We start from the raw sequence: 13,451 nt of genomic DNA on the forward strand, positions 1-13,451 counted from the left end.
TACACCGTGTGGTGAGGCTTTTAATCAATTATTCTTCCCGCGCTCCAATCATGAATGAAACGAGAAAATGTCTTAATAAAAGGTCGAATGCGAAATACCCGCTGCTATGCGCTTCAGAATATTTTACATAGCGTAGTTGTAAACATAGATGGAGATGTTGACTCTTGCACTACATCAAATTGTTTCTCGTTGTTTCAGGTAAGCCACTACGGCTGAGGACATTCTCCAGTGCCAAGGTACCGTGAGAGGATGTCTCCGCTGTCACGGGGATAACTTTACGACATCGATTCAGAGTAAGCTATTGATAGAATTCGAAGCAACACAATGATTCTCAGAAGAAATTTATAGGTTTCTATATGGATATAGGGTCTGCAAGTTCAGGCAGTGCTGCTACAGTCAAAACTTATCACTTATTGATGAATTAATTTGAAATGGCAGATGTACCACCATGAATTAGAGCACTTACGAGGATTGGTAGACATTAGCAATGCTTCCATGGACAGTAATCTCTAGGCGAAGACAACAGCCGCCCATAGAGCTGTGAAAAAATTTTGGAGTCGTCATAGAGAAGTTCACAAAATCGCTTGGTTGACGTAGGCACGCGAAGCTGGCGCGCCTAGTCCATTGCGACTTAGAACTACTTAAACCTAACTAACCTAAGGACATCACACACATCCATGCCCGAGGCAGGATTCGAACCTGCGACCGTAGCGGCCGCGCGGTTCCAGACTGAAGCGCCTAGAACCGCCCGGCCACACCGGCCGGCTTCGTATGAGTTCACATTGAGAGTAATTCAGCACATTCCCTCATTGTGTAGTGCAATCATCATGGAACAGACAAAAACACAGGAAACAAAGCAACGTGTAATTTCAAAGGAGCATGCACAGCAAATTTAACAAAAATTCGTAACCAAACATCGATCTACCAACGACAGTTTATTTCAGTCAGAACTGCGACATCTGCCGCAGGTTACTTCACCATCATTTACCTTTTCTTCGCGTCAACAGTGTAAAAATATCCAGCAAAGTGATACAGGCCCGTTTTTTGTGTAGTCTGACAGCCCTTCTGTAAAGAAGTGAAGGCAAATAAATCTATCAGGATAGGTAAAGATACCTGTGAAAGTAATACGAAAAAAGAAAGCGCTGAAACCGATGGTAAAAAATCTCAACTCTTTCTGTTGTAGAAGATTTCAGTTTTACTGAACTGGTGCGTTACCTTCAGTACAACTGCACATTTCCACCGCTATATTTGCTGATTACTGGTTTAATTCATGCTCAGTTTGTGGTGACATACCATTTTCTGCCACTTTACTTTAACAAATGGTACAAAACAATTTTTATAGCTTTTGAATGAACCGGCGGGTAGCAACAGTATTTTTTTCGTCACACTCGAGCTGCGGTACAAAAAGCACCCCGTACACCACTTTATCTTCAGAACTACAGAGCCAAATAATTTTAATCGCTGTGTCTGATATAAAATAATAGTTTGGCCCATATCTATCCATAATTCACACTGCGCCACATGTCGCTCCATTTATTTCCCAACTAACACCAACGCGTTCATTGCTCGACGCTGACGATGTGTTCTAGATGCTTTATACGTAATGGCGTCCAGTAATGAAAGTAATAAATACTTTATAATGGATTCGCAAAGTCTGGAAAGGTGCAAATAATATTGCGATATTAAAGCCTAAGAAGAACACTACAGATTCAGAAAACTTCTATGTCCACTTTACAAAGTATTCAGTCCATTCTGATCGAGCCATTATTAGAAAACAAGCAGTCTATCGTCTCAACAGTTCATTCTGCGATCAAATCCTGAATCTCACACAACATGCAAAAGATGAATTCTAACGAAAGCAGATCACAGTCGCACCTTTTGTAGCTCGCAGCAGCCAACGATATAGTCAGTCTTAAGAAACGGATAACAGAAATATACAATCCAATGAAAGATTGTAGACTGGTACAATTCATGCAGTGCTTATAAGAAAACAGACGATTCTTTCTTACCCTATAAGCAAAGAGGAGTCGATGGCGGATCTTAAAAACAACGTTCTCCAGGGAATATTCTCGCCCCGCTACTATTTAATATTTGTACCAAGCACCAACTGATCAAACCTGACACCTGTCCGTTTATCGATGCAGATGATGCAGACATCACCGTTCAGTTCAAAATTAAAATTTTGGAGGCAGTCAAGAACATACAGCAAAAATTTAAATCTGAACCTTGGAAAGATCCAAGTTCGTGCTTCCCAGTTGCGCAACAGAGAGGCAAAGCGAGAGCTTACGGTAGCATGGAATGATTATCCCTTCACACATCGCTAAATCCCGAAATATTTCAGATTTATGCTTCATCGCCGCCTTACCTACAACGAAGACTGTGTGAGAACAAAAATGAAAGTGTGCAGCCGGAATAACGTAACACGAAAGCTGACAAAAGGAGATGGGGAGCAGAACCCATAGTCTGCATGCGTCTCATCTGCCTTCTTGTTTTTCCACCGCTGGGTATGCGGTTCCTGTCTAGCGAATCTCTGCTCATGCGAGCAAGTAGATGTAGCTCTGAAAGAGACAGGAAGGATCATTACAGGATGCCTTTGTCCTACCCCTGTAAATATGGCCTATAAGTCTATGGGCATAGCTGCTCCAAAAATAAGGAGAAGAACGGCTGCAGAGGCCAAGAACAAAAGCAAGATATCCCACAAACCCTAGTGTGGACATATTCCTCAGCCGCTGAGACTGAAATCAAGACACAGGTTTTTACTATCAGTCAAAGCAACCCTACTGTCAACTAATAAAGGCTGAGTAGAACTATGCAAGAACTCGTCTCCAACAATCTCACTCAGTGACTCGAAAGAGGAATTTTCTGCGGGTTTCGAACTCCCTCTCACGACCTGTAAAGCTCTGAATTTTTCAAGGGCGGGCGTAACCCGGTGTAAAGAACTGCTAAACGCTGCAAGCGGCAAGGTTCACTCCACTTGCTAATTTGTAGAACTGGACGAATCGTGCGCCATAAACGACTTGGTTATAGCAAACAACAAAGCTACTTTGGCTGCTATTTTCTGGACTAATTTTGGAATTTGAACACCTGAAAGCTTTTATGGATACCATTTCCATTACCACATGATACTGATACGCACTACTGGCGTAAGCTGTCTGGGAGTGGAAGAGCCTGTCAAGGAACTTACATAAGAAATTCTCCGTCCCGTCAAACCGCGCAATCTGTTTAAGATCACATGGACGAAGCATCTGATTTATAACCGCCACTTGTTCAGGATCGATGGAGATCGCCTCTCTGGACACAATATTTCCCACGAATTTTATCGAAGGAGAGGCAATAGCCACCTTCTCAGGATTTACCGTGAGGCCCACCTTCCATAACCGCCCAAGAATTCCTCCAAATGTAGCAACTACTCTTGAATTGAGTTACTGTAAACCACTAAGTCGCCTAAATAGTGGTACACGAACCTGAACTTCACATTAGTAATTAAGACTTCCACCAATTGCGACAGAACAGCAACCTCTGTCGCGAGCCCAAAAGAAACTCTATTAAATTCAAATAGATTCCAGTCAGTACCAAAACCAAGTCAAAAATAAACACTACTGTAACGTCCATTTAAAAGAAATAAGTTTGTTTGTTAAAGAATATGCAATGCGTAATGTTTGTCTTACGGAAATTTACTGAGAATCAGTTTTACTGTAATCCAAAAAAAATTAAACAACTTAATCTGGAAAACCAGTGTGTAATGCCTATAATGAAGTGAATCCCTCTGAAATTTACTCAGTCTCGTGAGCACTGAGTTCTATGGCCCTGTGCAAAAAATTGATAAAATTTCCTATGCACATAAACAATGACAGAAATATTTCTTAGTTTTTGAATCGCAAGGGATGTAATCTTGGTATTCTGTTCTCTCCACAGTAAGCATAGAAAATATTCAGTCTTGGCCCAGCCAAGTGCAATTCTGGCCCTAAAATAGCTTCATACAAATAAAGTCGGTAGATTAGTTGATAAATGAATAACCTTGCAAATGTTCAGTGAAAATACTCTATATTGGCTCAGCGCTGTGCAATGCTGCCCGCAATGAAGCTGTTACAAACATTAATACTTTTCTGCTTCTAGCACATTAATATTTTTCTGGCTCTGATTGAAATATGATTTCTTAAAAACAATATTCATTGTGTTCCAATAAACTGGACATATAAGAGTACGAGGTACTGATAAGGGGATATGCTAAGAACCGAATGCTTCGGTTTGAAAATTGTATTCCAAATAAGGGTTCACCTTCACAAAATCTGATACGAAACATTTTACATTAACTTCAAAATCAGTGAACTTCTCAACTGTTCTACGATTCTCACTTACTGACGTGATTAAAAATACTTGGACTGTTACATGACAAAAAGTCTGACAGGTTCCAAAATTTAACTTCTCTGTATCAGGATTACAAAACACACAAAATATTACCAATCGAGTATGCCTAATCAGCCTATACATTAACTCTGGTGGAAAAATACTTAGTTCCTACACTCAAGAGTCAGTACTGTTAGAATTGACAAAATCCACATTGCGTTACTGCTTGCTTAAAACTAAATATACAAAATTTCATTACCGTACAAAACTGTATTATACTGCGTCCATAGACCAACAACTGAATTCTCACAGCTAGCTACTAGCTTTAAGTCTTACGTCCTACCTTTAACAGAGTTCAACGGCAACTGCTACCGCGCTCCGCGCGCCCCTATTCTGCCCCTCAGGCAACATCTTTGGTTTAGTGGTGTCACATGTCTTCTACATGTGACAAACATTTCATGACATTTTTCATGAAATATATTACAAAATCGGGCTCCACGTAAAAGTGGGCTCCTCACAGTAGTTATACCAAAATTGTAACTGACAATGTTTAATTCAAGTTTTGTTTGAAAATTGTTGATTATTAGTGTGAATAAGGGGGATATTGTAGTAAAATACAAAAAAGTATAGGCTTATCATATGGCACCAGAAAATGCCATTTCCCCAAAACAGGCAAAATTTTAGAAAACATACAACAAAAACATATCAGACTTCAATACTTCGTCGGACCTATGTAAAATATGTTTATGTTATTCGTAAATAACTTTTGCACGTACCAAAAACCACAGGAAATTTTTGTCTCTGTTCACGATGTAGAACGTTGTATTTAGTACAAAATAGTAGTAATAATTATACATATTTATTATATTTGTGCATATAAACCGTGGTTGCATCAAAAGTAATCGCTTGGGTTGCAAAAAAGCGCAGAATTTGCGCGATCAACTAACTTTTATTACTTATAAAAAGCAATTTGTACTGTATTTGCTAAGGATATAAAATACACAATGGACTGGCACTGAACGGTGTGCGGTTCTAATTATGTGCAAAACAAACAAACAAACAAAGAGAAGTCGCCGACTCCCAGCTTCTCTCATAAATGCACTTGTGTTTCTTTTCCTACCAGTGCTATTAAAGCTACCAATAATCCTACCATTTAGTACGCCATGTATGTACTATACCAAAAGTACAGAACCGTAGTTCGGTAGAGCGCAACTATGTGAGCTAACGTAGCCTGACAGGCCGAGCCTCCCCTGACTGCACTCAGAAAGCACCGGTAGAACTTGACACACGAACGGTCGTCTGAAGGCTTCAGCTTTTGCACGACACTACGTTTTCCGTGATGGGCGGTTCGCCTGTTCGTTAACAAGGCTCAGTTCCGCCTCTGTCTTAGAAAGGCCAGTTTGATTTTGTCCACCCTGTACCACTGATTTCTTCCACCTACTGTTCATGGCATTTTTTTCGAGGCATCTATACACATAAAAGAAAGTCGTGTTAGTTACACTATACGTCAAGAACGGCTGGACCGATTTGGCTGAAAGTTGGTAGAGAGGTAGCTTAGAACCAGGAAACGGACATAGGATACTTTTTATCCCGTTCGACCGCTATAAAACGTGGTATAACAAAAACGCATCTGGCATGGAATAACAAAACGCAAATGACAGCTAAACGTCTATGGTTAAGTATCAGTATATATCATTAATTAAAAATTTAAAGAAATAATTTGTATTTTCTTTGAATCATCATTAACAATGCCGCGGCCAAGTCGATCGAGTATTTCTGGACAAAGCCGTAATGCAAGATGGATACTAAACATTGGGAATGAAAGGACTGAAGAAGAACAACAAATTGCCCGTGAAGAGCGCCGCGTTAGTATCGCTCGACTTCGTGCTCCTCAACCACAAGTCTGAGGACTGCTGAACACATCGCAAAACAGAGTTGTACGATATTACCGCATCCACCTAGCCTCCTCGTTCCACTTTTTGGTGCCATTAAAGGATGCCACTCGTGGAAGATATTTTGAGGACGATGAAGAGGTGGTTTAAATCTGGAATATTCATGTTTTTCACGTGGTCAGTTATACGTGGCATGTTCACGGGTCGGAAGACCATCTGCGTTGTTTGTTCTTGCATCTGATAACAAAACAAAAAATTTCGTGTATCACAAGGTACTTAATTGAAGAGTGGAAGCTATGCAGCAAAAAACATAAAGAATAAAGAATCATTAAAATACTTAATTTTTTTATTTGTATTTCCTAATAAAAAATTGAACATAACATCCAAAATCTGATCATTTATTGGCTTTAAGGCGGAACAGAGTTCGCCGTGTCAGCTAGTTTACGGTATAATACGACTAACGTAGTGGCTAACCCAGCCGCAAATTTGGTATGTAATCTGTTAGTCATCTGTTGGCTCTCCACGGATGAAACACTTCAACGAGGATACAAGCTACAATCGTGCGAGTCCGTCCCTCGTCAACAAAACTAGCGAAAGCCGAAGAGGCGCACAGTACATCGACGGCCGCAAAGAGAGAAGAACAAGGGCCGGAAAAAGGAAATAAAGGCGAGGAATGAAAGAGACACACAGACACGGCATCGCTGAAATAAAGACGCGCCGTACCGGCGACGAAGAACGCTTTCAATCGGCCAATTGTTCCTTTCAAAGCCTGCAGGCAGTAATTAACTGTGAGAGCCCGTTGCTAGTGACGTGTGTGCCACTGTGTCTGTGTGTGGGGGTGGGGGGGGGTGGCGGAGGGGGAGGGAGGGAGGCTCCAGATGCTGGAGGTGATTACAGGCTGCCGCCGCCTGCGGCCGTCCCCAGAGAGAGATTCGCGCGCGTCGCGACGAAGCGCGCTGGTGCGGTGGTTTCAAAGATGGACGATAAAAACGCGCGGCAGTTTAATTTAAAAGGGTGCAGCGTGCCGGAAAAAGAGGCTCCGGTCCCCGCCTACTAGAACGCTGGCGGGTCCGTCCCCTCCCCCTCCTCTCGGTTCGGAAGCGCAGCGGATCGGAGCGCGCAGTAGTCCAGTACTCCAGCCGGGGCTGTCTAGTGTCTCAAAAACCCTCCGCCCGCAAAAGCGGAGCACTCGACCGAGTTTCATTACCGACTCGTTGCAACTTCTCCTCCCTCCTCCCCCCCCCCCTATTTATATTTGGCGCAGATTACGGCTCAATAATCCGCATGTCGAGAACAGTTTTTAGATTTCGGTCTCGGTTTTTTACACTTTCTTTCTATGTGGCGCAAAACCGTGCACTGAGTATCCATTCGTTGAGCGGTAAATGGAATTACGAGGGGCGTTCAATAAATAATGCAACACAGTTTTTTTTTCTGAAAGCAGGTTTTTTTATTCAGGATTCCAAAACACCACATTATTCCCCACTCATTTCCGTTCATTTGGCCTTGGGCCAACTTACTAGAGGGCGGGGCCTTGTGTTCTCATATGGTACCACTCTATGGCATCTATAAATCCTCCCCCCCCCCCCCCGCCTCTTTCACCCATGCACTGCTTCCTGTAGAGTGCATCCTTCAATGGGCCAAACAGATGGAAGCTCTTTATGGTCTTCTGTTAGGTGGCGAGGACCCCAGCAGGCATCCACCTTTGAATACCACAACTGGTGGACAAGTGTGTCAGCAGTACCAACAGAGATGTACAGTTGAGCAGCGATGTGTTTGATCATCTGGAATGAGAGTGTCCACACGTTCCAAAATTGCACGAGTCACAGCCGTGTGCGGCCGGCACACAGGAGATTGGACAGGTTTGCTCAACCTTGTTGCAATAATGATGTAAGGGTGGGGTTTTGTTTTTGCTTGCTTATTCTTGAATTGATAACAACTGTGTGAGGTGACATGACAAGTCTAATGTCGCAAAGTACATTGACCTTTCCATGTATTGCACTCGCTGGACGAAAATGCGTCACTTGCTTTTGTTTGAATCCCATTGGAATTTCGAAACGCAGTTTTCTAAAGCTTCTTCTCTGCTCTTGTACTGATGCCCTCGCTACAGGCGGCCCTCCAGCATGAATCACCTGGCCCAGGGCCGCTGTCCTCCTTCCTGCCACCCCTTTAAGTGGTCGCCGGCGTAACGCCCTCAGCGTGGCTTCGCTACGCCGTTGTGGAACTGGCTTTTCAAAACTAAAAGTGACTTGACTCGTGTTCCCTGTTCTACCTTCTGCTCAAAGACATACATTGTATAGTAATGGTGTGTTAATTACTGTTAACTGACTGTCATCCCTTTTTGCATTACATATTGATGGGCAAATATTCTCATAACTGTCGATTTAAGTTAGGTGTTATCTTCACCTTCTCATTGTGATTTGTAAGGGTCTCATGTAAGATGCGAATCTGACCATTTATTCTGCCATCTTATAATGACATACGCCTCGTACAACAACTCTCGTGCTTTTGTTCACTGCCAGTTGTTGTGTTGGTACACCAATAATTATTGTTGCTCATGTGAAGTATGATAGCATATCAACATCCATTTCCACTGTAAATATATGGTATGTTCATACAATAAATCCTATTAGCCCAATTAATAATATAGCATAAATTACACCTAGTGCTCCCAATAATTCAGTTTTTCTTCTTTCTTGACATAGAATGCGTGAGATAATACCAGTCCCTGGTAAAATTAAAATATAGAACTTTTGAGTGCCCAAAGAGTCAGAGCAGCCAGCATAGCCATTCTGCAGGCGCCTATGAATATCTGTGATGCTCTGGTTTCCTGCCGAAAGAAACTCAGTGACAAATCTCTGCTTGGAATGCACCTCCGTTACAGACGCCATGTTGAGGGCTACATGAAGAATCGGCACCTATCTGAACATCGTGAAACCGTAGAGGCTGAAGTGTGAATATTGCACGATGTCCCATGACCAATTCCGCAATTTTTCAATCCAAACTGTCCGATGAAAGATTGTGCTGCATTACTTATTGAATGCCACTCGTGAGGTTTGCGTGCGTCAGTCTCGCATTCACTATCTCTCCCGATTCAGTTATAGCTTCGCAGTATGTTGGCTATGTGCTTCTCAAGAATTGTTATAGGCACTTAAGAAAGGAAATAATGTAATTGAATGTAAGATGCATATTTTCTATGACCGTAAATGGCAAAATAATATGCCATCAAACTGCCGGCAATTTTCCTTCAACAACGGGAATCGTAAGTGCAAAACTAGGAAAGAAATTCTTGTAGTTCGTGTGTCATCGCTGTACTAGGCTAAACATGAGAGGTACGTAACGAGTACCGTCACACGTCCAGATTATTCTAACAATAACTCCCTTCCCTATTCTTTATTAAAAATCGAACTCCCATGTATGAAACAGCTGATCATGCTGCAGTTTTACAGAACGAATATTTAACACAAGCTAAACGACAAACTGTGTCCCTTTCATTATTTTTATGGGGCTTGAAACGACAATAAGCTTAGAAAAGATTTGAAATTGAGTTCAAAGTTTGTTGTAAGTCGCTAAGTGCTCTCATTCTCAAATTCTGGATGGATATAGGCAGGATAAATTGCATGCCATGAGTTATGCTGCCTTAAGACACATATACTGTTTCTAACTTCATAATTTGTTTGTGTTAGACCTATAATATAAGACTGTATTATACCTCATCAAGGTTATACACGATCCCGTCACATTAATGTGGCCACCACATATGTTGAGACATCAACGTGAAATAACCACCCACAAATGGCAGGTGGCAGCACTAGAAGAGGAAGGCATATAGAACATGTCGGGGGAACGAGGAAAACAGTCAAGTCTCGGCGTAGTGCGGAAGCAGAGCGATCTATCTGACGTCGAAAAGGGCATGATCATTGGTTTTCGGGCCAAGAGTGGAAGCAGTTCCGAATCGGCTAAGTTTGTAAAGAGCTCGCGTGCCGCCGTGGTTAAAGTATGCCGTGCAAGGTAAAATGGTAGACCGTTGAGCAACTGACCGCCGGCATCAAACGAGCGTTCAAAAAAATGGCTCTGAGCACTATGGGACTTAACATCTGAAGTCATTAGCCCCCTAGAACTTAGAACTACTTAAACCTAACTAACCTAAACACATCACACACAGCCATGCCCGAGGCAGGATTCGAACCTACGACAGTAGCGGTCGCGTGGTTCCAGACTAAAGCGCCTAGAACCGCTCGGCCAATCCGGCCGGCTCAAACGAGGGGCTACCAACAGTGTCTCCTCAATAACCTCTCAGCTAACATTGCTACGTATCGCACCAGACGCCTGGTGCATGCACCCCTGCATACTGCTGTTCATCGACGACGAAGGCTGGAATTTGCACGCCGTTTTCGAAACTGGACATCCGCTGAGTGGTGACAAGTTCCTTTTTCAGATGAATCTCGTTTTTACGCCCCATCGGTCAGACGACCATACACGTGTACTGCCCTGCAACGATCTTCCAAAGTGTCCAGGCCGGAGGATGGAGTGTTATGGCCTGAGGAATCTTTTGTGGCATTGCCTGGATTATTTCGTCATTCTGGAAGGCATAATGAATCAATACAAGTATTTATCTATCCTTGGAAACCATGTCCCCCCGACACGCAGTTTGTTTTTGTTTGGCACGATGGCATCTACCAGCAGGACAATGCAATGTGTCACACAGCTTGCAGTGTACCTGCGTGGTTCGAAGACAACCAGAATGTGTTTATGGTACTCCACTGGCCACCAGACTCCCCGGAAGTGAACCCCATCGAGAATCTGTGGGACTACCTACATCAGGGTTTTCGCGCCATGGAAACGTAGCGCAGCTCTCCACTCCATTGGAGTCGGCATGGTTAATGTGACTGAACAATGTAATATGACAGAATTTTAAATTTTTATATTTAGTCAATAATCATGTGAAATCTGAAAGTCGAATTTTTATACCCTCTGAAAGCTGTTACGTACGCAACCCGCTAGTCGTATTGGGTGACCCGGTCACTGGTTTATCCGTTTAATAATATCAATGTGCTTTGTTCGCAGATTTTTTTTTCTTGTTGGTATCGGTGTGCTCCGAATAACAACTCACTCAGTGTGAAACGTCCCCTTAGAACAATTATACATGACTGTGCTTAAACTGTCACACAATATTTTTTTAGCGCAACGCAATCTGACTTTCAATAATCCCTACAAAAGAATGGCCCTGACTGACATTAACCTATACCTTTCACAAATCACTTACCTCACAAAAATCTTCGTTACTCGAACTACCGTAATACAGCGAGGGCCACTACTGCCAGCTAAATAAAAGTTTCAAACTACTGAAGGCACTAACTACTGATAGGTATAGTTAGCAAATGAAAGATTTTGATGGAGAACAAACAATGTATTTACCTCAATAGTGTTCAAAAGTCATAATGTATATAGCAGTTCATGATATCCAGTATTACAAACTCCGCCATCTCTCTCCCCACATCCACCACTGCTGGCGGCTCACCTCCAACTGCGCAACGCTACGCGCTGTTAACATCCAGCTGCCAAACACTATAATGGCAGACAACAATGCAAACTAGCCACAGACTGCACACAGCACAGCCAGTGATTTTACAAATTGTTTTGGGCACTGGCCAATAAATATTTGTTAAAATTTTTTCACAATTACAATAACAAAGAAATCAAATGCACACACTTATTGATACAATGTTGGTCAAAAGCTAAAATTTTCTCACAGTCCATAAAGACAGTCCTGATCGTTCATCACAGTAAAATTACAGTGTTTTTCTCAAAGTCTGAGCAGTAAAAGAAAATGCACATGGAAGTAGTGGATTTCCATGCAGTCTTGAAGAAGTTGTGTTGTCCTTCCAATGGAAAGACAGTGCTGACTCTCGACATGCAGACAGGTAATGGTCCACAACAGAGCAAACCCACAGCAGAGTCATTCGAAGTTTTGAAGAATATTGGTAGGTAGGTCATCACAGAGTAGACCCACTGTAGTCCTGGTAGAGATTACGGTATTGGTGGGCCACCAGAGGTGCAGACCCACTGTAGTCCTGGTAGAGATTGTGGTATTGGTGGGCCACCGGAAGTGCAGACCCACTGCAGTCCTTGTAGAAATAATGGTACAGGTGAGTCAGCAAAGGTGTAGACCCACTGTAGTCCTTGTAGAAATAATGGTATTGGTGGGTCATCAAAGATGCAGACCCACTGTAGTCCTTGTAGAGATGGCCAGCAGCCATCTGTTGTGACTGTGCAGGTGCACAATCACCATTGAAGAGTCTTGCGGATAATATAGCAAGTCCATAACCACCACTTGTGCACTCACTAAGTTTTTGGAATTGTCCTTAGAACCAGCAATGCTGTTATCCAGTCCCTTGCTGAATTATTAACACACGTTCAAACACTAACAGTCCCTACTTCTCACATATTGTCCATATACCATGACCAACAGAAATGTGTGCAGTGAAATGGAACTTACAAGTTACTTAATTTGATGAACTGGTGTCAATTACAATTTTATAACATAAGAATACAATAAAAAAGTTACAAAATACATCATTAAAAACATAATAATACAGATAACATTTGTAGTAATACAGGCTTTACAAAACAGTAGAAATAAACATATACATCAGTGTTACAGGAATTATGAGATACGTAGATACATAAAAGATCAGAATAACTTTTGAAACATCAACTTCACACATGAGCATTAAAACAAAACAGAATAAATAATGTCTAAACATCTTTACAAAGAAAATAACGTATTATTAGAAAAATTCTACAACATAACGACATCAGCTAAACACATAAAGACACGAAAAACACAAATACACAAGGGTACACAAACACATAGAGGGATAAGACAAAAGAAAAGGACAGGGTTTGTTTTACTGCAGTATTTTGCATGAAGATCTCCCTTCGTTCATAATTATTCTCAAAAAGTCCTATCTAAGCCTGCTTACTGTATTCTGTTCACATCCACTTTCAAAAATAGTTTTTCTCCCCTGTACACTACTTTTTTGGCCAAACCATTTTCTTACAGCTTCTCAAAGCATTTTTTCCAATTCATCACAACTTGTTCTCTTATATGGCCTACCCCATCTTAAGCTAACTTAAATCTACTGAGCTCAGATATATATACTAAGGGACGAGGCAATGCAGCAGCACAAAACAATTAGCGCTAACAGCAAT

General features: G+C 41.9%; 1 protein-coding gene across 1 annotated transcript in view; it reads left to right on the plus strand.

The window, feature by feature from the left end:
• Window positions 1–288: 288 nt before the first annotated feature.
• Window positions 289–13,451, plus strand: part of LOC126161517 (diacylglycerol kinase eta) — a 641,720-nt gene continuing 628,557 nt past the window's right edge. The window contains exon 1 of the mRNA XM_049917424.1: window positions 289–293. The gene's annotated coding sequence lies outside the window, so the exon portion shown is untranslated. The remainder of the gene's footprint in view (window positions 294–13,451) is intronic.

The sequence above is a fragment of the Schistocerca cancellata genome, chromosome 2 (assembly GCF_023864275.1).
Source record: "Schistocerca cancellata isolate TAMUIC-IGC-003103 chromosome 2, iqSchCanc2.1, whole genome shotgun sequence".
NCBI lineage: Eukaryota > Metazoa > Arthropoda > Insecta > Orthoptera > Acrididae > Schistocerca > Schistocerca cancellata.